The sequence below is a fragment of the Arachis ipaensis genome, chromosome B9, assembly GCF_059453495.1.
Source record: "Arachis ipaensis isolate K30076 ecotype BB chromosome B9, ASM5945349v1, whole genome shotgun sequence".
Classification (NCBI taxonomy): Eukaryota; Viridiplantae; Streptophyta; class Magnoliopsida; order Fabales; family Fabaceae; genus Arachis; species Arachis ipaensis.
This window is the reverse complement of record NC_142444.1, coordinates 153,040,825-153,066,354: the sequence shown is the minus strand read 5'-3', so window position 1 is coordinate 153,066,354 and position 25,530 is coordinate 153,040,825. Positions and strand designations below refer to the sequence as shown.

At 29.5% G+C, this 25,530-nt stretch overlaps 1 protein-coding gene across 1 annotated transcript in view; it reads left to right on the top strand.

The window, feature by feature from the left end:
- Nucleotides 1-24,856, top strand: part of LOC107619403 (isoprene synthase, chloroplastic) — a 97,392-nt gene extending 72,536 nt beyond the window's left edge. The window contains exon 4 of the mRNA XM_088500047.1: nt 24,750-24,856. The gene's annotated coding sequence lies outside the window, so the exon portion shown is untranslated. The remainder of the gene's footprint in view (nt 1-24,749) is intronic.
- Nucleotides 24,857-25,530: the final 674 nt, after the last annotated feature.

Genomic DNA, 25,530 nt, shown 5'->3' with positions numbered 1-25,530 from the left:
TTTTGAAAAAAAATGTGTTGGTTATTTATTTTTTAAAAAAGGAAAAGGATAAGTCTTTTGAAAGTGTTCCTATAACCATTTCTTTTTCTTAATTAATGTGCAAGTCTTGTTATGTAGATATATTTATTGAAATATGCACTAATTTCATCATCCAAAATTTAATTTAGTTATTTCTTATTTTTAATTAGTTTTAAAAAATTTTCGTATAAAATTATTGAAATTTTGATTATTCACAATAGAATTCGCTTACAATAACATTCATCTAAACGTAAAACTTTTAAAAAATAAACAAAAATTATATATGTTACAACATTTCTTCTATTTCTCATCAAACAAACAATGAATATTTATTACCATGTTCGTATATCTTTGGTGACGAGTGCTACTGTATCCGTGTTTAGTAGATGTATAGAGACTAAATAATACTATCTTAAAACCTAAATAAAATTGGAATTATGACAATAGGATGAAAGAAAAAAAAAAGGGGGGCGGGGGATTGAGGGTGAAAAGGGAATTAATTAATGAAAGCAATAATCCATTGTTATTACTGTATTATTGCATAGTTAAATTTACAGATAGAGAGCAGATTTGGTAGTAATAATGATTTGATAGGATTATTATGATAAACATATAAAAGGTTGAGGAAGGTGGCACTTTTTAGGGAGCAGCACGACGAGATTTGGATCAATCCCCATCGATGGCAACAATGGAGAATCCTTGAATCGGCAAAGACATTTCAACAAGTCTCCCTTTGACAGCAACGAGCAGCAAACTTCCGACGGCGGCAGAGGATTCGGCTCTGTCAAGGCCGGCTTGCACGGAATCAAATCTCTGATGTTGCATTCCGACGGCAGCTGCGCCGCCATGCAACCATGAAGCACTGCAACCAAAGTTAACGCCATTATTGATAGTGCCACCATTGATGATATCCTCATCTTCTGATCTTCTTTTCTCACTCAGATTGAAGTGTGTATGTCAAACACTGCTGGTGCTCTGCAGTTATATACGCGTAGAATTGATTGCAGTCAGCAAAAGCAGCCTTGTCTTTGGCATTACTTTAGGCACATTTTCGGTATTGTATCTCTAATTATCATGCAGTTGTTTTCATTAGATATATAATTATTTATGTTGTCTTTTTTTTTATAGGTTAAAATTTTTGAAATGAGTGGTTTAACATAATATTAATATCAGAAATAAATTTTAAAAATAAAAAATAAATTTTATTATAATTATATTACAATATTACAATTATAATACTAGCATTTAATGAATAATGCATGATTATATTAATTTAGAAAAATATTTTTATTATAATTATATAAAATTAATATTTAATGTATTATTAAACTAATTATCAATCACGAATATTTTTAATCATTTTAACTATATTGATACAATTCTAATTCTCGTTCATTATGCAATAATTTTATTAGTGACAAATTATTACATTAATGATGACCCATTTATATTGATAATAATAATAATAATAATAATAATAATAATAATAATTATTAATAATAATAATAATAATAATAATAATAATTAAATGCTAAAATAATTGTCAAACATTGTCTACCTAACTTCAATTAGTTAACAAATTTAATTTTAGTTGTTATGTTTTATTTTCTACATAATTATGTTAATTGTCAATCATTAATTATGGTAATTGTCAATAATATTTTTATAATTATACATTAAATCAGCATTTAATACATAATTATATTAATTGTTAATAATTTAAATTTTCAATTATTGTAATATAATTTTAAATTAATCGTAATTTTCGATAGGTTGATATTGATATCTACCTTAAAAAATTAAAACAAAAATCTATGATTCTAATCATGATAAAAAAAAATGTATATGATATGAAAATGGCTTATTCAATCACGGCAAATATATGATATATAACGTAAATAATAAAAAATTAACTTAATAATAACTAATTTATATAATTATTTTTGTTTTAATAAAGGCTATATACAGTGTTTTATTTTTTCTGTGGTTCGTGAGCCTAGGTCTGAAAGTCAACTCTATTTTTTTTAATTTATTATTCTTCCTTGACTACTTCATAGAATAAAAATGTATTTTTCGTTTTTCATCGAAGTGGATCCTTTTAAGGTACAATTTATATTTTTTTTATAGTATTTTTTATATACTCATTCTATTATATTATTCTTTTGATAATTTAATAATTGTTCTTACTCCAATTTATTCTTTTTGTCTAATGTTTCAGTGCGATTGTCTTTTGCCGCAATCATTTACAATGCATGTGACAAATAATTATAAAACATCACTATCTACTTCTACTTATAATATACTAAAATTGAGTTTTTTCTCACTAATGAAAGTAAGGTGTCAATTTCTCATAAATTCATTTTTTCTCCTAAATGAAAGCATTATTCTCTCTTCTAAATTTATTTTAAAAAATATCTTTATTATAATTATATTACAATATTACAATTATATTACAATTAGTATTTAATGAATAATGCATAATTATACTAATTTAGAAAAATATCTTTATTATTATAATTATAAAAAATTAATATTTAATGCGTTATTAAAATTAATCATCAATCAGAAATATTTTTAATCATTTTAACTATATTGATACAATTCTAATTCTCATTCATTATGCAATAATTTTATTAGTCACAAGTTGTTACATTAATGGTGATCCATTTATATTGATATCAATTAATAATAATAATAATAATAATAATAATAATAATAATAATAATAATAATAATAATAATAATAGATATCAATAATTAAATGCTAAAATAATTGCCAAATATTGTTTATCTAGCTCAATTAATTAACAAATTTACTTGTAGTTGCTATGTTTTATTTTCTACATAATTATATTAATTGTCAATCATTAATTATGTTAATTGTCAATAATTTTTTTATAATTATACATCAAATCAGCATTTAATACATAATTATGTTAATTGTTAATAATTTTGAATTTCAATCATTATAATATAGTTTTAAATTAATCGTAATTTTCGACAAGTTGATATTGATATCTACCTTAAAAAATTAAAACAAAAATCTATGATTCTAATCATGATAAAAAAAAGTATATGATATGATAATGGCTTATTCAATCACAGCAAATGTATTATGTATAACGTAAACAATAAAAAATTAACTTAATAATAAATAATTTATATAATTATTTTTGTTTTAATAAATACTACATATAGTATTTTTTGTGGTTTGTGAGTCTAAATCTAAGAGTCAACTCTTTTTTTTTTTTATTTATTATTCTTCCTTGACTACTTCATAAAATAAGAATTTATTTTTCATTTTTCATCGAAGTTGATCATTTTAAGGTACAATTTATAATTTTTTATAGTATTTTTTATATACTCATTCTATTATATTATTCTTTTGATAATTTAATGATTGTTATTACTCCAACTTATTCTTTTCGTCTAATGTTTCAGTGTGATTATCTTTTGCCACAATCGTTTACAATGAACGTGATAACTAATTGTAAAATATCACTATTACTCAGTGTGTGTATATATATATACACACACTAATTGTACACCGTAATAATTAGACAATATTTCCAATAGAAATACTTTCTATAATTAGGTGAAAATTATGTCATTATGTTTTATTATATATATTTGCTCAATATATATATATTATTTAAATAGTTAAAGAAAAAAAAAGATATAATACTAAATAAATAAATAATTGTCAAATAATATAGAGTAAAAATTTCGTATTCTATAAAGAATAATATAATCTTCAATGTTCATTATATAAAATAAATAAGTTAAACATATTATCAAAATTTAAACACAACTAAGAATATTATTGCACGTATAAAACTTTTAATAAATATTATTGTTGATTTATTCGTACCCAATTATTAATTATTTTATTATTTGTTTACAATAATTTTACATAATTGATTAAAATAATTGTCATATAAAAAATAATATTTATTATTTACAGTTTTTTTAACTTGGCTATTTTTTTCCTCTTAGTTATACTCGGAACAAATAAAAATAACTTAAAAATCGAAAAAAGAAAGAAAAACTTCATATTCAAAAATTTAAAAATAACATATTAAAAAAGAATAGTCGTAATATATAAATTAAGACAATAATTTAAATTAATCTAAAACTAATTTAATCAAATACTAATATTAGAACTAAATTACTTAAATAATATTTAATTTATTCTAGTCCTTAGACACGTATAAATTAGAGTCATTCTCGTAATGATAATCAATTGAGACAACATCATAAGTTTGAACATTTAGAATTCGTGCAAATTCAGACTATCCCCTTATTAAATAAGCTTCATCATCTGCTATCCATGCAACGCGACAAGGTATACAATTATCACATCGAAAAATTAAACTGACATTTATTCCCCTCAATATAATGGCATTGTATTGATGCAAAAGAAAGCGGTAATTTCTGGAAAAAAAATCATAATATGTTATAAAATTATTTTAATTACAAAAAATTAAAATGAGAAAATTTGAATATATTACCAATCGTTGAAATTGCATCTCCGAGTAAGATACGAATTTACCAAAACTGAACATAAATTGAGGAAATTCAATCTCATTATGTGCTCCACTTCGAAGACTTTTGGGCAGGCGTAGAAAGTATGGAGGGGATAGAACATGAACTTTGCCTACAAAACTTCATGGAAACAATTCCTCAATAAAAAATCGAGCTCCTCCAAAAAAAAAACTAACTTTACCCAGTCATATTCCATTTGGTTGGTCATAATAAATGAGTAGATTCAACCATGTTTCAGTAAAATAGAGTTTATTGTCCCTTCGTTGAACGCTTACATCTATGTAATTAAAACCTGAATCAGTGAATACAACTTGAGATGGTATTTGATGGATGTGGTGCATTATAAACGATTACAGCAAAAGACAATCGCACTGGAATATTAGACGAAAAGAATAAGTTGGAGTAAGAACAATCATTAAATTATCAAAAGAACAATATAATAGAATGAGTATATAAAAAAATAATATATAAATTAATTATTATAAATTAATTATTATTAAGTTGATTTTTTATTATTTACGTTATATATCATATATTTACCGTGATTGAATGAGTCATTATCATATCATATACATTTTTATCACGATTAAAATCATAGATTTTTAATTTGTTTTATTTTTTAAGGTAGATATCAATATTAACTTGCTGGAAATTACGACTAATTTAAAATTATATTACAATGATTGAAAATTAAAATTATTGACAATTAACATAATTATGTATTAAATGCTGATTTGATGTATATTTATAAAAAAAATTATTGACAATTAATATAATTATGTAGTAAATGCTAATTTGATGTATAATGATTGACAATAATTAACATAATTATGTAAAAAATAAAACATAGCAACCAAAATTAAATTTATTAATTAATTGAAGTTAGGTAGACAATGTTTGACAATTATTTTAGTATTTAATTATTATTATTATTATTATTATTATTATTATTATTATTATTATTATTATTATTATTATTATTAATGGGTCACTATATATTAACATAATAACTTGCCACTAATAAAATTATTACATAATGAATGAGAATTAGAATTGTATCAATATAATTAAAATGATTAAAAATATTCTCGACTAATAATTAGTTTAATAATGTATTGAATATTAATTTGATATAATTATAGTAAAGATATTTTTTTAAATTAGTATAATCATATATTATTTATTAAATGCTAATTGTAATATAATTATAATAAATTAATTAAGAAAAAAATTCATATAAAATTGAGACCTCACTTTAATTAATTTTAAAAAAAAATCTAATTTTAATAGATTAAGTAGATAAAAAAATATTATATTAATTATTCACATAAAAAAGATATCTGCTCTGATACGAAACAAATTAATGTTAGTTCATAATTTTACTTGTTGGTTATTATCAGATCATTTTGGATGTTATATTCTAAAGTTGTCATCAAGTTGCTTGTGCCAGAGAGAACATGTGAATCTCAACATACTAACCACTTTTTAGTGGATGCTATTATATCTCTTCTTGCAATGCAATAAATTGGAATGTTCAACTTGGTCAGACATATCGAGAAAGAAATATCCGTCTGATAGAGTGGCTAATAAGTATGGATACTAGACTACTAATTTTATGTTGTAAAATAAATAAAAGATATATTAAATATAAAATAAAGATGTATAAATAAAAGATTTTAATATTAGTATAATTAGTTTGATAACAATAATTTCTATATGCATGTATTACTAATATTAGATATTATATAATGTATATAAAAAGAGAGAAGTATTCAATATAAAGAGAGAATATTTGTTATTATTGATCATATATATTGTTAGAGATTTAAACCTCTATTTATACACATATTAAGCCTTACTTTTTAAAATTTATTTATTTGTATCTGTCTTAAAGATTGATTCCTTCAATTTTGAGAAAGTTAGCCGCCCAATATTGTGAAGAAAGTCACCATATAATAAATGGACATCCATCCATTCATACGTATCACAATACTCCTCCTTGGATGGCCATTTAGGAATATGCATCATTAAAACCTTATTAAAGAAAAATCCAGTGGAAAAAAAAATTTTTAGTGAAGGAAAAAGAGTACAATATCCTTTGTGATGGGACTGCCTCATTAAAAACCTTGTCAAGAAAAATCCAATAGGAAAAAAACCTGACCAAGGGAAAAATAGTACAATCTCCCCCTCTTGTCGACATCATTTGATGTCTCGAAATCGACGCATCCTAATCTCATGTATCAATCTTTCAAAGGAGGATTTTGGGAGTGACTTTGTAAATAAATCTGCCAGATTGTCACTTGAGCGGATCTGTTGGACATCAATTGTTCATTGATTTTGAAGATCATGAGTGAAGAAGAATTTGGGAGAAATATGCTTTGTTCTATCACCTTTGATGTATCCGCCTTTAAATTGAGCAATGCATGTTGTATTATCTTCAAACAGGACAGTTGGAGCTATCTTATGATCAATCAGTCCACATGATGACAGAATATATTGGATCAAATTCCTGAGCCAAAAACACTTGCGACTTGCTTTATGAATCGCTAGTATTTCGGCATGATTAGAAGATGTTGTAGCAATTGTCTGTTTCGTGGACCTCCAAGATATAGCCGTTCCACCATATGTGAACAAGTATCCTATTTGAGATCTCTCTTTATGTGGATCAGACAAGTATCTAGAATTTGTATAGCCAACTAGTTGTGACTTGGATCCATATGGATAAAATAATCCCATATCAACTGTTCCATGAAGATATCGAAAGATTTGTTTGATTCCACTATACATTAGTGCTCCAATGGCACTAAGATATGGTATTTCACGACCAATGATATCTTCATTTTCTTCTTTAGGACGGAATTGATCCTTCTCCACATCCAAAGATCTTACGATCATTGGGGTACTTAATGAATGTGACTTATCCATATAAAATCTCTTCAAGATCTTTTCTGTGTATGTTGTTTGATGAATAAAGATCCCACTTTTTATATGCTCGATTTGCAGGCCGAGACAAAACTTAGTCTTTCCAAGATCTTTCATCTCAAACTCTTCTTTTAGAGTTTTTATAATTGTTGGAATCTCTTCAAGAGTCCCAATGATATTTAAATCATCAACGTACACAGCAATTATAATGAATCCAAATGAAGTTTTCTTTATGAAAATACAGGGGCAGATATCATCATTCTTGAATCCGTTTTTGGCCAAATACTTAGTAAGATGATTATACCACATTCGTTCAGATTACTTTAGACCATATAAAGATCTTTGTAATTTGACTAAGTATAACCCTTGTGAATATTCATTGGATGGTTTAGATATCTTTAGTCCTTCAGAGACTTTCATATAGATATCCCGATCTAATGAGCCGTATAAATAGGTTGTTACCACATCTATTAAATGCATATGTAGTTTATGATATGCAGATAAACTGACCAAATAACGCAATGTTATCGCATCCACTACAGGGGAATACGTTTCTTCATAATCTATACTGGGCCTTTGTGAAAAACCTTGTGCCACAAGTCGGACTTTGTAGTGCACAACTTCATTTTTCTCATTTCGTTTTCTCACAAATGTCCATCGGTATCCAACAGGTTTTACATCTTCAGGTGTACGGACTACAGGTCCAAAAACTTCACGTTTTGCAAGTGAGTCTAATTCAGCCTTCATGGCTGCTTCCCATTTTAGCCAATCATTTTTTTGTCGACATTCTTCGACTGATCTTGACTCAAGATCCTTATTTTCATGCATGATATTTAATGCCATATTATATGCAAATATTTTATTGACAATTGTCTTATTTCGGTCCCATTTCTCTCCTGTAAAGACATAATTTATCGAGATCTCGTTATTTTCACAATTTTCAGGTACCTGAACGTCTTCTGGCGTTAAAACTATATCATAATTTTGGACAACTGCAGGTGTCTCTACTATGCCTTTTTCAACAGGAATCGTATTTACCTCTTTTCTTTTTCGAGAATTTTTGTCTTTGGAACCGACAGGCCTGCCACGCTTCTGGTGTGTATTTGCTTCGGTGGCAATTTGTCCAACTGGGACATCAATTCGAATTGGGACATTTTCCACTGGTATATAAGATTTGGTTATCCTCTTTGTATCGAAAAATGCATCCGGCAATTCATTTGCTATTCTTTGCAAATGTATAATCTTTTGAACTTCAAGTTCACATTGCCCTGATCGAGGATCTAAATGCATCAACGATGATACATTCCAATTAAGTTCCTTTTCAGGAAGCTTATTCTCTCCCCCTAATGTTTGAAATTTTGATTCATCAAAATGACAATCCGCAAACCGGGCTTTAAATACATCTCCGGTTTGTCTCTCAAGATACTTCACTATAGAGGGAGAATCATATCCAACATATATCCCCAATTTTCTTTGGGGTCCCATTTTGGTGCGATTAGGTGGTGCAATGGGAACATATATCGCACACCCAAATATCCTTAAATGGGAAACATTTGGCTGCTGGCCAAATGCTAATTGCATAGGAGATAACTGATGGTAACTCGTTGGCCTCAAACGAATAAGTGTTGCGACATGTAAAATAACATGCCCCAAACCGAGGTTGGGAGATTTGTTCTCATAAGCAATGGTCTAGCAATTAATTGGAGGCATTTAATAAGTGATTCTGCTAACCCATTTTGTGTGTGAACATAAGCTACTGGATGTTCAACACTTATTCCATTAGCCATACAATAAGCATCAAAAGATTAGGAAGTAAATTCACCAGCATTATCAAGACGAATTGCTTTGATTGGATTTTCTGGAAATTGTGCTTTTAATAGAATAATTTGAGCCAGTAATCTCACAAACGCCAGGTTGCGATAGGACAATAAGCACACATGTGACCATCTCGAAGATGCGTCTATCAGGACCATAAAATATCTAAAAGATCCACATGATTGATGAATAGGTCCACATATATCACCTTGAATCCTTTCTAGGAATTCAGGGGACTCAAATCCAACCTTTACTGGTGATGGCCTTAAAATTAACTTTCCCTCAAAACATGCAGCACAACAAAATTCACTAGTTTTAAGAATTTTCTGGTTCTTTAGTGAATGTCCATGTGAGTTTTCAATAATTCTTCTCATCATGGTTGTTCCCGGATGACCCAATCGGTCGTGCCAAGTTATGAATTCATTTGGGCTAGTAAACTTATGGTTTACAGTGGCATGTGATTCAATTGCACTAATCTTGGTATAATATAACCCAGATGAAAGTGAGGCCAACTTTTCTAATATAACCTTTTTATTTGAATCATGAGTTGTAATACATAAGTACTCATGACTTCCCTCATTCATAGTCTAAATATGATATCCATTTCGGCGAATATCTTTAAAGCTCAACAAGTTTCTTCGAGACTTGGTAGACAACAGTGCATTATTTATTATGAATTTTGTTCCTCCGGTAAACAAAATTATAGCTCTTCCGAAGCCTTCAATCACATTACCTGAACCGATAATAGTATTAACACATTCTTCTTTTGGCACAAGATGGGTAAAATATATATCACTTTTTAGAATAGTGTGCGAACTTGCACTATCCACAAGGCATACATCTTCATTACATATCATTGCCCTTTTCTTCAAAGACAAATAATAATAAAATGAGTAGTATGCACAGTTAAATTGAATACTTGATCGAAATTATTTTTCTAAGAAATACTGCACATAAAAATAATGTCATATACTAAAATTTTATTTTAAAACATGACATATTTAATTATTTCAAAATTCATAAACATTAATATTTCATTATTTATATACATCATATTTAAAACTTAAATACATAGAAAATAAAACTTAACAATAAGTTCTTTACATTATTTATTTACATGAATACTTAACAATCTCACACATTAAACTATTCCATCATTAATCAAATGACCAATATTTTCTTCAGGATCTTCAAAGAAATCAGATACATCATAATGAGTGGTGGAATTTTCAGTTTCATTTGAAACGAAATTCGATTCTTTTTTCTTGTCGTCCTTTTTCAAAGATGCCTGGTAAAGATCGACTAGGTGCCTTGGGGTACGGTAGGTACGTGACTAATGGCCCTTTCCACCACAACGGAAACACTTATTCTCTGTTGATTTATTCTGTCCGATATTTCTTTCTTTATCCCACTTCTGGTGAGATCCTCTCTTTTGAATATAATTTCTTTTCCTTCTATAATTTTTCTTATTATTAAAACCTTGCAATTTACCTCTTCTGGGGTAATTTGCCGCATTTACTTCAGGAAATGGGGCGGCGCCAACTGGGCGCGCTTCATGATTTTTCAATAGCAACTCATTGTTGCGTTCAGCAACAAGAAGGCAAGAAATTAACTCAGAATATTTTTTAAACCCTTTTTCTCGATACTGCTGCTGCAGGAGCACATTCGAGGCATGGAAGGTTGAGAAAGTTTTCTCCAACATATCATGGTCAGTTATCTTTTTTCCACATAATTTTATTCGTGAGGTGATTCGAAACATTGCAAAATTATATTCATTTATGGATTTAAAATTCTGCAGACGCAAGTGCATCCTCTCATATCGGGCTTGAGGAAGTATCACCGTTTTTTGATGATTGTACCTTTCTTCAAGGTCTTTCCAAAGATTTGCAGGATCTTTTAATGTGAGATATTCATTTTTCAATCATTCGTCAAGATGACGACGAAAAAAAATCATGGCTTTGGCTTTATCCTTCTGGGATGCATTATTTTCAGCATTAATGGTATCTCCAAGATCCATTGAATCAAGATGGATTTCAGCATCTAATATCCATGATAAATAATTGTTTCCAGATATATCAAGAGCATTGAATTCAAGATGAGAGAGTTTCGACATAATGAAAATTTGTTACCTGAGTCTTCCTAAAAATTTGATCAGAGTGTCGTGCTGATGACGTGTTGTAAAATAAATAAAAGATATACCAAATATAAAATAAAGATGTGTAAATAGAAGACTCTAATATTAATATAATTAGCTCAATAACAATAATTCCTATATGTATTACTAATATTAGATATTATATAATGTATATAAAGAGAGAGAGTATTCAATATAAAGAGAGAATATGTGTTATTATTGATTGTGTATGTTGTCAGAGGTTTAAACCTCTATTTATACACATACTAAGCCTTACTTTTCAAAATTTATTTATTTGCATCTGTCTTGAAGATTGATTCCTTCAATCTTGAAAAAGTTGGCCGCTCAATATTGTAAAGAAAGTCACCCTATAATAAATGGACATCCATCCATTCATACTTATCACAATATTTTACGATTTTTTTGGTCTGTTTTCAATTTTATATTAAGATGATTAAATTATAAAAGATCATGAAAAAATAAAGTTAACAAATAGTAATATTTATTATTTACTTTTTGATGATATTTATTTCAAATAGATTATATAAAATCTCAACAAGACAATATAAGAGTTTATATGTATTAATTTATTCTTTACTCAATTTTATTATAAACGTAGTAGAAAAGAAAAGAAGAGAAAAAAAAAAGAGTGAAGAAGGGGAGGACAAAAATTGAGGGTGAGAATGAAGGGAATTAGCGAAAGCAATAATCCATTGTTATTACTGTATTATTGAATAGTTAAGTTTATAGATAGATGACATACACTTTGTTACTGTGTTCATATTTTTAGTGCATATGAATGCTAAATAAATACTATTTTAAAGTTTTGTGATGTTTACAGGTACAGATAATTCAATTTTTTTTTACTAAAATCAATATAGATTGATTATATTAATTTTAGATTTGATGGGTAATAGAATATAATCAAATTTTTTGACCCAATTAAACTAGACTTTAATTGATTTGAATTCAGAGAATTCAAAATAGTTTCCACTAGTCTAATATTAATTAAAAATAAGAAATAAAATTTAATAATATATGAGAAAGTCTAAAGGATCAGTTATTTTATTAAAATTTAGTTTGTATTTAATTATAAAAAAAAGAGTATGTAATCTAGATATAATTTTATATCATTAAAAATATAAATCATAATTAATTAATGACTACAAATTACAAAAATGTATTAGTCTTTTAAATTCTAATAACACTATTAATAATATATATCCAATTTTCTTTTTTAACTATAAATTTTTTAAAATTAAGATAATTATTTAAGTTTTATTACAAAAATGTTTGATAACCAAATAAAATCAGGCAAAAATAACCTTAATTGATCTTATTTAGTATTTTTTATTTTTACATAGTTATAGGTTTTAGAAATTTTTTTAACATTTTTTAATTTTTTAATATTTTTTAAATTTTATTTTCAATTGAATATTCAATTATCTGAATTGTTTTAACTCAGATTTAATTGATTTGGATTAGTTTTAATCTACTCAAAAAGTCTTAATTCGAACCAATTACCAAAATCAATTAATATTTAATCGATTTGATGGTAATTTTTTTTCTCAAACACGAATCTAAATACTCTTATTAAACCTAACTAAAATTGGAATTTTGACAATAGGATAAAAAAAAACGGAGAAAAGAAAAGGAAGGGGGGAGTTGAGGGTGAGAAGGGAGTTAACAGAAAGCAATAATCCATTGTTATTACTTATTACTATATTATTGATTATTGAGTAGTTTGTGTTTACAGACAGGAGGTAGATTTGGTAGTATAGTGATCTTGAATTCTTTATAGCATTAACATTGCGGAGGGAGAGAAAGGTTACACTTTGCAGGGAGCTGAAAGGCGAGGTTTAGATCGATCCCCAAAGTTGGCACCAAGGGACTATTCTTTAATCCGCAAAGGCATTTTAGGTCCGCCTTTGCCACCACCGCGCAGCACTCTTGCGTCGGCGGCTGAGGATTTGGCGGCGTCACGGCCGGCTTGCACTTGAACAACTCTGGAAGTGACGTGTTGCAGAACGATTGCGCCATGCAACCATCAAGCATTGCAACCACACTTAATGCCATTATTGCTAGTGCCACCATTGACCATGATGATTTTGAACCCATCCTTTTCAATTCTTCTTCTTCTTTCACTTTGAACTTTCAAGTCTGTATGTCAAACACTGCTTCCTGCTTTGCACTTATATAGCCGCATAATTCAATGCATCACCTAAAACCACCCTTGTTTTTTAGATTGCTTTCCACACATTTCATTATTGTGTATCTCTAAACTTGGTGAATATCTCTTATGGAAGGTATTTTTTATTTATTTTATTTCATTCATTTAAATGTATTAATTAATTATTTAATTCAACTGAGATAAATATTAAATTATTCAATATTTATTTTACTATATCAATTATAATTAATTAATTACATTAATTATCTTATTCGATTGAAATAAATAAATTGATTTTGTTTTAATTTGTTTTAATTTTTCATCTTACGTATTTTGACTAATAATTTTAAAGATGTTATATAATTAATTATTTATTTATTTAATTGAGATAAATATCAATTTATCAATATTTTGTTTGATCATATTAACTATAACTAATCAATTATATTAATTATTTGATTCGACTAAAATAAATGAATTGATTTTGTCTTAATTTGCATTAACTTTTTCATCTTATATTTTGATTTATATTTTTTAAAGTGTAATAATTTTTATATGACATATTTATAAGATAATATTTATTTTGTTTTATTGAGCCAAAAAATTATAATTTGTTTATTATATGAATTATTTAATTTAATTTATTTAAATATATGCTATTTGATTCAATTTATTGTCATGTTAATGTTTGAGTAGTCATTGTTTATCAAAAGACATCAACATGACTGATGAGGTGCGCGACGGATCTATTCATACCTGCCTCCACCACAACCATAAAAATTTTAAGATGAAACTGTCACAGAGTAATAGCTACCGTAATAGATTCTGAAATAAAAGAACTTTGCAAACAATACAAAGCGTTTATTATATATTTAATGAAAACTAGAGCCGATGGTTTAATCGGTCTGGTTTTAAGGAGTACGTTTTACACAGAGCAGCAATTTTGGAACGGCAGTTTCTCATTCTTTCACCGTTGGATCGATGTGAAATTTGAACTGTAGATTCTTCACATTTTGTTCTTCATTCTGGACGGTAAAGATTTTAATTGGAGGTCTACAGAGGGAGAAATTGGCTTCGACAGCAGCTCTGTTTTTTGGGTATATTTCATCTTCTTGCTTTTCATTTGTGAGCTTTGGTGCTTTGATGTTTTGGCTGGTTATATGCACATTTTTGTGCTTTGTTTGAGACTCTCTTGTACCTCATTTGATTATAGTGGAGCTATTTCATTGGTCTGGACGACTCGTGGTTTTTACCTCTCACCTTGAGGGGGTTTTCCACGTTAAAATCTCGGTGTGTTCTTATTATTGCTTTACTTGCTATATTTGCTTGTTATAGTTGCTGCCATATTATGTTGTGAGTGCTTCCATATTGTTTTTGTGTTGGACATTTGTGTCGTTTCCGCTGCTAGGCTCTTTCATACTGGCATCAGAGCTTGTTGGTATTTTTCTGGGCTTGTGAGTTTGTGAACAATGGAAGCTAATACTAATACTAGTAGGATGATCACTCTTAATGGTCCTAATTATGATTTGTGGAAGTCAAAAATGGAAGATTTGCTTTATGTCAAGAATTTTCATCAACCAGTTTTTGGTACAGAGAAGCCTAATGATAAATCTGATGATGATTGGACTTTGTTGCATAGACAAGTCTGTGGATATATTAGGCAGTGGGTTGACGATAATGTGTTGAACCATATTATTGGAGAGACACATGCTCGGACTCTTTGGATTAAACTTGAACAGTTGTATGCTCGAAAAACTGGGAATAACAAGATGTTTTTGATCAAGCAGTTGTTGGCTTTGAAGTATACAGATGGGACATCAATGACAGATCACTTGAATAATTTCCAAGGAATTATGAATCAGTTATCTTCCATGGGTATCAAGTTTGATGAAGAGGTTCAAGGATTGTTACTTCTTGGCTCCTTACCAGACTCGTGGGAAATTCTCAGAATGTCATTGTCCAATTCTGCTCCTGATGGTGTAATCTCTATGGATCTTGCCAAGAGCAGTGTTTTGAATGAAGAGATGAGAAGAAAGTCACAAGGTACATCGACTACACATTCAGATGTTCTTGTTTCTGAGTCTAGGGGGAGAAGCAAAAGTCGAGGTCCTAAAGGTAGAGATCAAAGTAGAAGCAAGTCTCGAGGAAAGTATAAGAATATTGAGTGTCATCATTGTGGTCAAAAGGGACATGTGAAGAAATTTTGTTGGCAGCTAAAGAAGGAGAAAGCCAAGGCAAGTAAAGATAAGAGCACAAATAAAGATGATGGTAGCAAGGAAGACAAGGTTAATGTAACTCATGATGATTTTCTTGTTGTTGAGGAGTTTGAATCTGTTAACCTTGTTGATAATAGCACTAGTTGGGTGATTGATAGCGGTGCTTCTATTCATGTTACATCTAGGAGGGATTTGTTTACGTCCTATACTCCTGGTGATTTTGGTGATGTAAAAATGGCTCATCAAGGTGTTGCAAAATGTGCCGGTGTTGGACAGGTTTGCTTGGAAACCTCCAACGGTACCAAGTTGACTTTGAAGCGTGTGAAGCATGTTCCAGATATTCGGTTGAACTTACTTTCTGTTGGTAAGTTGTGTGATGAAGACTTGGATAGCTCATTCTCTCGTGATAGTTGGAAGCTCACCAAGGGTTCCATGGTTGTTGCTAGAGGTACTCGACACTCTACTCTTTATTTAACTCAAGCAAAGATTGTGAAAGATGTTGTTAATGCTGCTGAGTTTGTTGATGAAACTGATTTATGGCATAAGAGATTATGTCATATGAGTGAGAAGGGCATGAATATGTTATCCAAGAGGAATCTTTTATCTGGTTGTAAGGTTGCTTTGCAAAAGTGCAACCATTGCTTTGCTGGGAAACAGAACAGGGTTTCTTTCAAGAGCCACCCACCTTCAAGGAAGTCAGAAATACTTGACTTGGTGCATTCTGATGTATGTGGGCCGATGAAGACAAGAACACTTGGAGGGTCTATCTATTTTGTAACCTTTATTGATGATCATTCTAGGAAATTATGGGTTTACACTTTGAAGACCAAAGATCAAGTTTTGAATGTGTTCAAGCAATTTCAAGCTTCTGTTGAAAGAGAAACTGGGAAGAAGTTGAAATGCATTCGTACTGACAATGGTGGTGAGTACTCAGGTCCATTTGATGCTTATTGTAAAGAGCATGGTATAAGACATCAGAAGACTCCTCCGAAGACTCCTCAGTTGAATGGCTTGGCTGAAAGGATGAACAGAACATTGGTTGAAAGAGTTAGGTGCTTATTGTCACAGTCTGGATTGGCAAAATCCTTTTGGGGTGAAGCTTTGAGCACTGTTGTTCATGTCTTGAACCGAACACCATGTGTTCCCTTGCAATTTGAAGTGCCAGAGAAGGTATGGTCAGGTAAAGATGTTTTTTATGATCATTTAAGAGTCTTTGGATGTAAAGCTTTTGTTCATATTCCTAAAGATGAGAGATCTAAGCTTGATGTAAAGACTAGGCAATGTATTTTTATTGGCTATGGCATGGATGAGTTTGGTTACAGGTTTTATGATCCTGTTAACAAGAAGGTGATTCGGAGTAGAGATGTTGTCTTTGTTGAAGACCAAACATTGAAGGATGTTGATAATGCGGAAAAGCCAATGGTTCAGCCTAGTGATGATTTTTCTGACTTGGATATTACTCCCTCTATGCCTATGGTAGAAGATGGTAGAGTTGAAGCTCAAAATAATGAGCATGATACAAGTGCAGGTGAAGATGGAACAGTTGATCCAATACTTGATGAAGTTGGTGATGATGATCAAGATGAAGAACCAGCTTTAGAAATTCCTGCAAATGCACTTAGAAGGTCTACAAGAGAGAGAAAGCCTTCGTCAAGGTATTCTCCACATGAGTTTGTTTTGTTGACTGATGGGGGAGAACCTGAATGCTTTGGAGAGGCTGTTGAAGATGAAAGCAAAGCTCAATGGCTTGAAGCTATGCAAGAAGAAATGAAGTCCTTGCTTGAGAATGATACCTATGAGTTGGTGAAGCTACCAAAGGGTATGCGAGTTTTGAAGAACAAATGGGTATTCAGAATCAAGAATGAAGAACACAATTCTAAGCCTCGGTATAAGGCTAGATTGGTTGTTAGAGGCTTTAGCCAGAGAAAAGGTGTTGATTATGAGGAGATTTTTTCTCCTGTTGTGAGGATGTCATCCATTCGTGCTGTGCTTGGATTAGCAGCGTCTCTTGATTTGGAGATTGAGCAAATGGATGTGAAGACAGCTTTTCTTCATGGTGATTTAGACAAGGAGATCTACATGGAGCAACCGGAGGGCTTTGTTGTTAAAGGAAAGGAAGATTTTGTGTGCAAGCTTAAGAAGAGTCTTTATGGGTTGAAGCAAGCTCCAAGACAGTGGTACAAGAAGTTTGAATCTGTTATGGGGAAGCATGGTTACCGTAAGACAACTTCAGATCATTGTGTATTTGTGCAAAAATTTTCTGATGATGATTTTATCATTCTTTTGCTTTATGTGGATGATATTTTGATTGTGGGCAAGAATGCTTTGAGGATTAATGAGTTGAAGAAACAGTTGAGTAAGTTCTTTGCTATGAAGGACTTGGGTCCTGCCAAACAAATTTTGGGCATGACTATTACTCGTTATAGAGATTCCAAGAAGCTTTATTTGTCACAGGAGAAGTACATAAAGAAGGTGCTTCAAAGGTTTGGCATGAATGATGCCAAATGTGTTGCTAGTTCTTTTGCTCCTCATTTTAAGTTGAGTACCAAGCAGTGTCCAACCACTGATGAGGAGAAACAAGCAATGGATGAAATTCCTTATGCCTCAGCTGTTGGAAGCTTGACGTATGCTATGGTGTGTACTAGACCAGACATTGCTCATGCAGTTGGTACTGTGAGTCGTTTTCTCTCTAATCCAGGTAAAGAACATTGGAATGCTGTTAAATGGATTATGAGATATCTCAAAGGTACAACTAACTTGAGTTTGAGTTTTGGTGGTGAGAAACCTTTGCTAGTTGGCTTTACTGATGCAGACATGGCAGGAGATATTGATTCTCGAAAGTCTACTTCAGGTTATTTGGTCAAGTTTGCAGGGGGAGCTATTTCATGGCAGTCAAGGCTACAAAAGTGTGTTGCACTTTCTACCACAGAGGCAGAGTTTATTGCAGCAACTGAAGCATGTAAAGAGTTGTTGTGGATGAAGAAGTTTCTTGCAGCACTTGGTTTCAAGCAAGATCGTTATGTGTTGTTGTGTGATAGCCAAAGTGCTATTCATCTTGCCAAGAATTCTACTTTTCATCCAAGATCTAAACACATTGATGTTAGGTATCACTGGATACGGGATGTGTTAGATTCAAAGTTGTTGGAACTTGAGAAAGTTCACACTGATGACAATGGTGCTGATATGATGACAAAAGCATTGTCAAGAGAAAAGTTTGAAACATGTTGTTTGATCGCCGGAATGGCGAGAGCCTCCACCCAGTCGAGAAGGGGGAGATTTGTTGGGTTTTTCTCTCCTTTGTGAGGCCCAAGCCCAACATTTTGAGGGTGTCTCTTGCACCCATTGTGCCACAACCCTAGTTCAGATTTTTGGGGTCATTGAGAGTGAGTGAGAGTAGCCACCAAGTGAGAGAGAAGGGGAAAAACAAAATTTCCGTTTTTGCCCAAAGCAGTAAATTTCAAATATCAGTTTCTCAGTTGTTCACCGTTGGATCGGCTTGAAATTTAAACTGCATGTTCTTATCATCTTGTTCTTCATTCTGGTCGGTGAAGATGTTGATTGGAGATTTTCAGTGAGAGAAATTGGCTTCGCAAGAGAGAAATTAGGTTTCCCGTTTTACACAGAGCAGCAATTTTGGAACGGCAGTTTCTCATTCTTTCACCGTTGGATCGATGTGAAATTTGAACTGTAGATTCTTCACATTTTGTTCTTCATTCTGGACGGTGAAGATTTTAATTGGAGGTCTACAGAGGGAGAAATTGGCTTCGACAGCAGCTCTGTTTTTTGGGTATATTTCATCTTCTTGCTTTTCATTTGTGAGCTTTGGTGCTTTGATGTTTTGGCTGGTTATATGCACATTTTTGTGCTTTGTTTGAGACTCTCTTGTACCTCATTTGATTATAGTGGAGCTATTTCATTGGTCTGGACGACTCGTGGTTTTTACCTCTCACCTTGAGGGGGTTTTCCACGTTAAAATCTCGGTGTGTTCTTATTATTGCTTTACTTGCTATATTTGCTTGTTATAGTTGCTGCCATATTATGTTGTGAGTGCTTCCATATTGTTTTTGTGTTGGACATTTGTGTCGTTTCCGCTGCTAGGCTCTTTCACTAAGAAGGAAAACATTAGAAGATTTGCAAAAAGAAAAATAGCAATTTGATAACTTCTTTAATGCGTAAAGAATTCATTGATATTTTATTAATTTTTAACCATAATTTTATTATTGCCAGCATCAAAGAGAGCACTAACAATAAATGAAAATGCATTTTTGTGTAAGATTCTTATAATATAAAATAAAATTTTAAATATAATATTTAATTATTGTCATATAATAGATTTTTACAAGAAGATTTTTGCATTAAACTCAAACACAAGCCCATCAAAAAATCAATCATGCATGCAACGAAGATTATATGATAAGGAGAAGTCCAACAAACAATATTTAGGTATAGGACTTTAGTTTTTACTTGTTAAAAGTAAATTAAGTTATTTATCTCTTAAATTAAAATCAATTTTAATTAAAGTAAAATAATTTTTACTCAGTAATTTCAAAAATACATGATTGAAAATTAGTATAAGTCGTGTTATGATAATCTTAAACTGTTTATAATAGATGATAAGAATAAGACCTACTATAATTATGCACAAGACGCCATAACTCGAAATTTAAATTTGCTTAAATCTAAATTTAGAGAGGATCGATCACTATGTTAAAATGGAGGATCAATCCTTATGTGTTGTAGTGCTATATTTTAAGCAAATTTAAACTAGAAGATTGATCTCTAACTTTGAGGATCAATCTTATATGTCCTTATAGACACAAAATTTTACAAAAAAATGAATATTTTTTATTCATTTACTCTTTCTACTCACTCCTAATGTTCATGAGTGCATAGAGATCTATAAATAAATGTCTTGATCCTTGTTCAGTACACAACTTTTTTTATGCTATAAGCTTTCATTGTAATCAAATTTTATAAGTGTCAAAATATTTTTGATAAATATTTGATTGATAGTTTGGGATTATTTATAGTACTTTATTTGTGACTATATATTCTTTTGAGAGAATTTATTATTTCTGAAGTTTACTATTACATATTGTTGAATATGATTTTTGTAGTTTTTTTTGTGTATAAAGAGATTTAGAGGTTGTTTTCTTTAAGATCATGTTGTAAAGAGAAATCGAATTAAATTTTTATATTGTATTTAGTGTATAATATATTAGACTAAATTATGTCTTAGTATTATATTTGATTTAAAATAAATAAAAATTAAAAAATAAATTTAAAAAATTAAATTAAAATATTTTTAAAAATATATATTATTAAAATTTTAATTTTTATTTCTAAAATTTTAGTTCTATGTGTTCTTACTTTTTAAAAATACTAAAAGATTGAAATTTTATATTTTAAAACTAAAATTTTTGTTTTAGTATCTAAATACTAAACACATTATTCAATTTCAGTTCTACAATTCCCGAAAAAACATAGTATTGCGGTGTATGCAAGATTGAACTGCTGCGTTTTATCTATGAAAGATGTTGTCAGATTCAATTTAATTCAATATTAAATAAATAAATGGAACAGGTACCACTATAGATCATATTAGGATGTATATTATAAGAGGTGAGATAGATCCGCCTTTAGGATTACAAACCAAACTTCCCTCCCTCCAAAGTACCTCAAGAAGTGTAAATGACAACAATAAATCAATCACTGTCTAATAGGGTAAATGCTCTTACTTAATTCAATTTTTTCTTTTTTTTTTTTTTTTTTGGTTATCTTGAGTATAATTTGATGAATTAGATATTGTAGTATTTTTATGGGATATATATTGAAATTTATTATATTTGACAAAATTTTTTAAATTGAGAGTATTGATTTCTTTACAGATCATTGCATGCCAATGACACTGAACTCAGTGGGATTAGATTGGGATGAATGCATTATATGTACCATGGTTTGGAAAGTGTACAGCCAAGAGCCAACACTTTTTTGGGTTTCCATAACCATTTTTTGTTGTTTTTTGTATTCTTTGATTAATAAGAAATTAATGAATGCTCTTTTTGCTGCCTAGCATTGTTGTTTTCATTTTCTTCGAAAAAAAATTTTCTGTTTGTTATTTATTTTTTAAAAAGAAAAAGGCAAGTCTTTTGAAAGTGTCCATATAATTACTTTTTCTTAATTAATGTACAAGTCTTGTTATATAAATATATTTATTGAGATATGCACTAATTTCATAATCTAAAATTTGATTTAGTTACGTTATTTCTTACTTGTAATTAGTTTTAAAATATCTCCATAAAATTATTGAAATTTTGATTATTCACTATAGAATTCGCTTACAATAACATTCATCTAGACGTAAAGTTTTTAAAAAATAAATAAAAATTATATATGTTACAAAATTTCTTCTATTTTTCATCAAACAAACAATGAATACGTGTTACCGTGTTTGTATATTTTTTGTGACGAGTGCTACTGTGTCCGTATTTAGTAGATATAGACAGTACTAAATAATAGGTGATGGCTTCGGTACGATAATAAATTTATACGTACCGGTATAATAAAATTGTAGATAAATTAAAACATTACAAGTGGATTATATTTTCCACGTCAATAATTAATTTTTTTTGTTTTAAATATATATCATATCAATAGTTTTACTAAATCACCCTTATATTTTAATAAAAATAAAAAAAAATATTCAATTTTATGAAAAAAACTTAAATATTCTTTTTTTTATATTGGACAAAAATTACTCTAATTTTTTTAATTTAATCAAAATTCAATTAATAACTTTAGTTTTATAATTTTAAATTTAAATTAATTTAAAATCAAAATCAAAATATATTTCATTATTCATTATTCATGTACACTAACAGATTGCTTCAATTCTAATGAATCCTAATATAATTTCTTCTACCTTTTCATACAAAGAAGAACTCTGAAAAATTGTTCTTCATCCTTGTATACCAATCTGCCAATAAAGAACAACATCAGCTCTAATCCCCTATCCGGACAGCAGCAGTCTATCCTCACCCTCTCCCTTCCTTGTAACCGTGCTCTTTCTCTGTCGATCTTTTTACGCAGTAGCAGCACGCACCAGCAGTCGCCTTGTCATTCTCCGTCTGGACAAAGAAGAAGAAGAACTCAGTTCCTCCACGTCGTTTCAATTCTGAGTAGGAATTTGGCATCGCAGCAGGTTGAGGTGGAGGAGGAGATTGAGAAGCCGGAGGAGGTTGAGGGATTCTGCTTAATAACTTTAGTATTTTGTCAAATATGTTTGAATTTCATTCTTATTATGTGATTTCTGCTTTTACATGTCGGCCATTCCTATTCCATCTTCCAAAGCAGTTATGGTTGAAAAGTCATTCAATTTAGCTGCACAAAAGATGGAATTTAAATTTGTTTCTAAGAATTGTAAGTATTAATCTTCTGGTCATGCTTTCTGTTTCATTTTTGTTCTGTTTGCTTCTGACTAACCTTTCTTCCCCCTCTTTGTAATTTCTTGGTATTAGTCCTAACTTACTAATGACATGACTTGAGAAATCAATTCCAATTTGTTTATTCTAAAAGATGATCTACACTTTGACTCGTTTTAGAGTTTATATTCGTTTTTATGTTCTTTATTGAGACAAAGTTGATAGCGTTTCTGATGAAAGAAAATTTCTGAAGACACAAGCTGATGGGGAGTCAAGTTTTGTTCTATATCAAAATTTCAGGAGGCACAATTCTGCTGCACCGTGTTGAGGAGAAAGTGAGATTCTCTGTCCAATTTGGACGTGAGGTAGGCACTTAACTGATGGAATACTATGCTAATATAAGAATGAATCACATACTTCTTAATCAATTTTTTTTTATTCTAAGAGGACATCAACGATTACCATTCTTTTACTTATAAGGAAAATTACTCTTGTACTCATTAGTTTAAGATTGGAACTTATAAATTTGACTCAGGTCCTGGCAGGATTGCTCAATATGACAGACAATGCAGACTGGAGGAATCGCAAACATAACAAAGAGAAAGAAATAAAAATCGTAAAAGATATCAAGAGCCGATTTCAAGAATATGATCCAAACTGTTAATTATTCATACATGAAAGACTTAATTTTTAGCAGTGTCACTTGTAATTACAGTCTCTTTTGATTAAATGTCTAATTGCTTTAGGTGCTGAATGCCAAATTAAAAAGTACATATTTATTTTTGTAATCATCAACTTTTTATTTACTTGATTGTCCGAATCAATTGACTTTACAGATAGGGGATAGATTTGGTAGTAGAAATTATTTGATAGCATTATTAGCATTAATATTGAGTAGGGAGAGAAAGGTAACACTTTGTTACCGTCTTCATATTTTTAGTGCATATGAATGCTAAATAAACATTATTTTAAAGTTTAGTGATGTTTACAAGTACAGATAATTCAATTTTCTAACTAAAATCGATATAGATCGATTATATTAATTTTAGATTTGATGGGTAAACGAATACAATTTAGTTTGATTCAATTAAACTCGACTTCAATTTATTCGGATCACATAATTTAAAATAATTTGATTAGTCTAATATTAATTAAAAATAATAAATAAAATCTAATAATATATGAGAAAGTCTCAACGCCAGCATTTTTATTAAAATCTAGTTAATATTTAATTATTAACAAAAAAGCGTGTAATCTTACATCATTAGATGTAATTTTATACCATTAAAAATATTAATGATGATTAATTGATGATTACAAATCAGTGTTATTAAAATTAGACCGGACTGGTCAATTCAACCAAAAAATCGGTAAACTGGATTCTTTATGGATCCGGTCCAATATTTAGACCGCATGAGGTGAAAAATTGGTGCGAACCGGTCAAATTCGGAGTGACCTGATGAAAAACCGGTCAAACTCGATAAAGATCGGTCCGACCAAACCGATTAGTATTTAAATTCTAGCCAATATTTAATCATTAACAAAAGAGTATGTAATCTTATATCATTAGATATAATCTCATACCATTAAAAATATTAATAATGATTAATTGATAATTACAAATCAGTATTATTAAAACCGGACCAGAACAGCCAATTCAACTGAAAAACTGGTGAATCAGACCCTCTACCAATCCAGTCCGATATTTGGACCACATAAGGTGAAAAACCGATGTAAACCGATAAAAACTGGTCTGATTAGTATTTAAATTTTACCAAAATGTTAAAGATTGGATTCAAATCCCTCCTCTTTAGATAAGTAGAGCTATTCACACCCACCAAGCTGTGATAACTTTTATTAATATGTATGCAAATTATAATATATATATATATATATATATATATATATATATATATATATATATCTTTTATCAAATAATTTACTTCTGTCTAATTTATTTTAAATTTAGATATAAATTCACTTATTTTTAAATTAATTATATTTTTATTTAATAATAATTATAAACTCACTTATTTTTTAATAAATATTTGTAGTATATAATAGTGTAATAGATATAAACAAATTAATAAATTATTAAAATTTGAAAATAATAAAATATTTATTGTTTCTGGTCTATATTATTTTAGAATAGCTTGATATTCTTAAAATATTAGTAAAAATATGTATTTTAAATTTTAAGTTTGAATTTCTGACTTTTTTTATTTACATAGTACCGGATCAACCGGTTCAACCAATGACTCACCGGTTAAACCAGTGACCCAGTAACCCA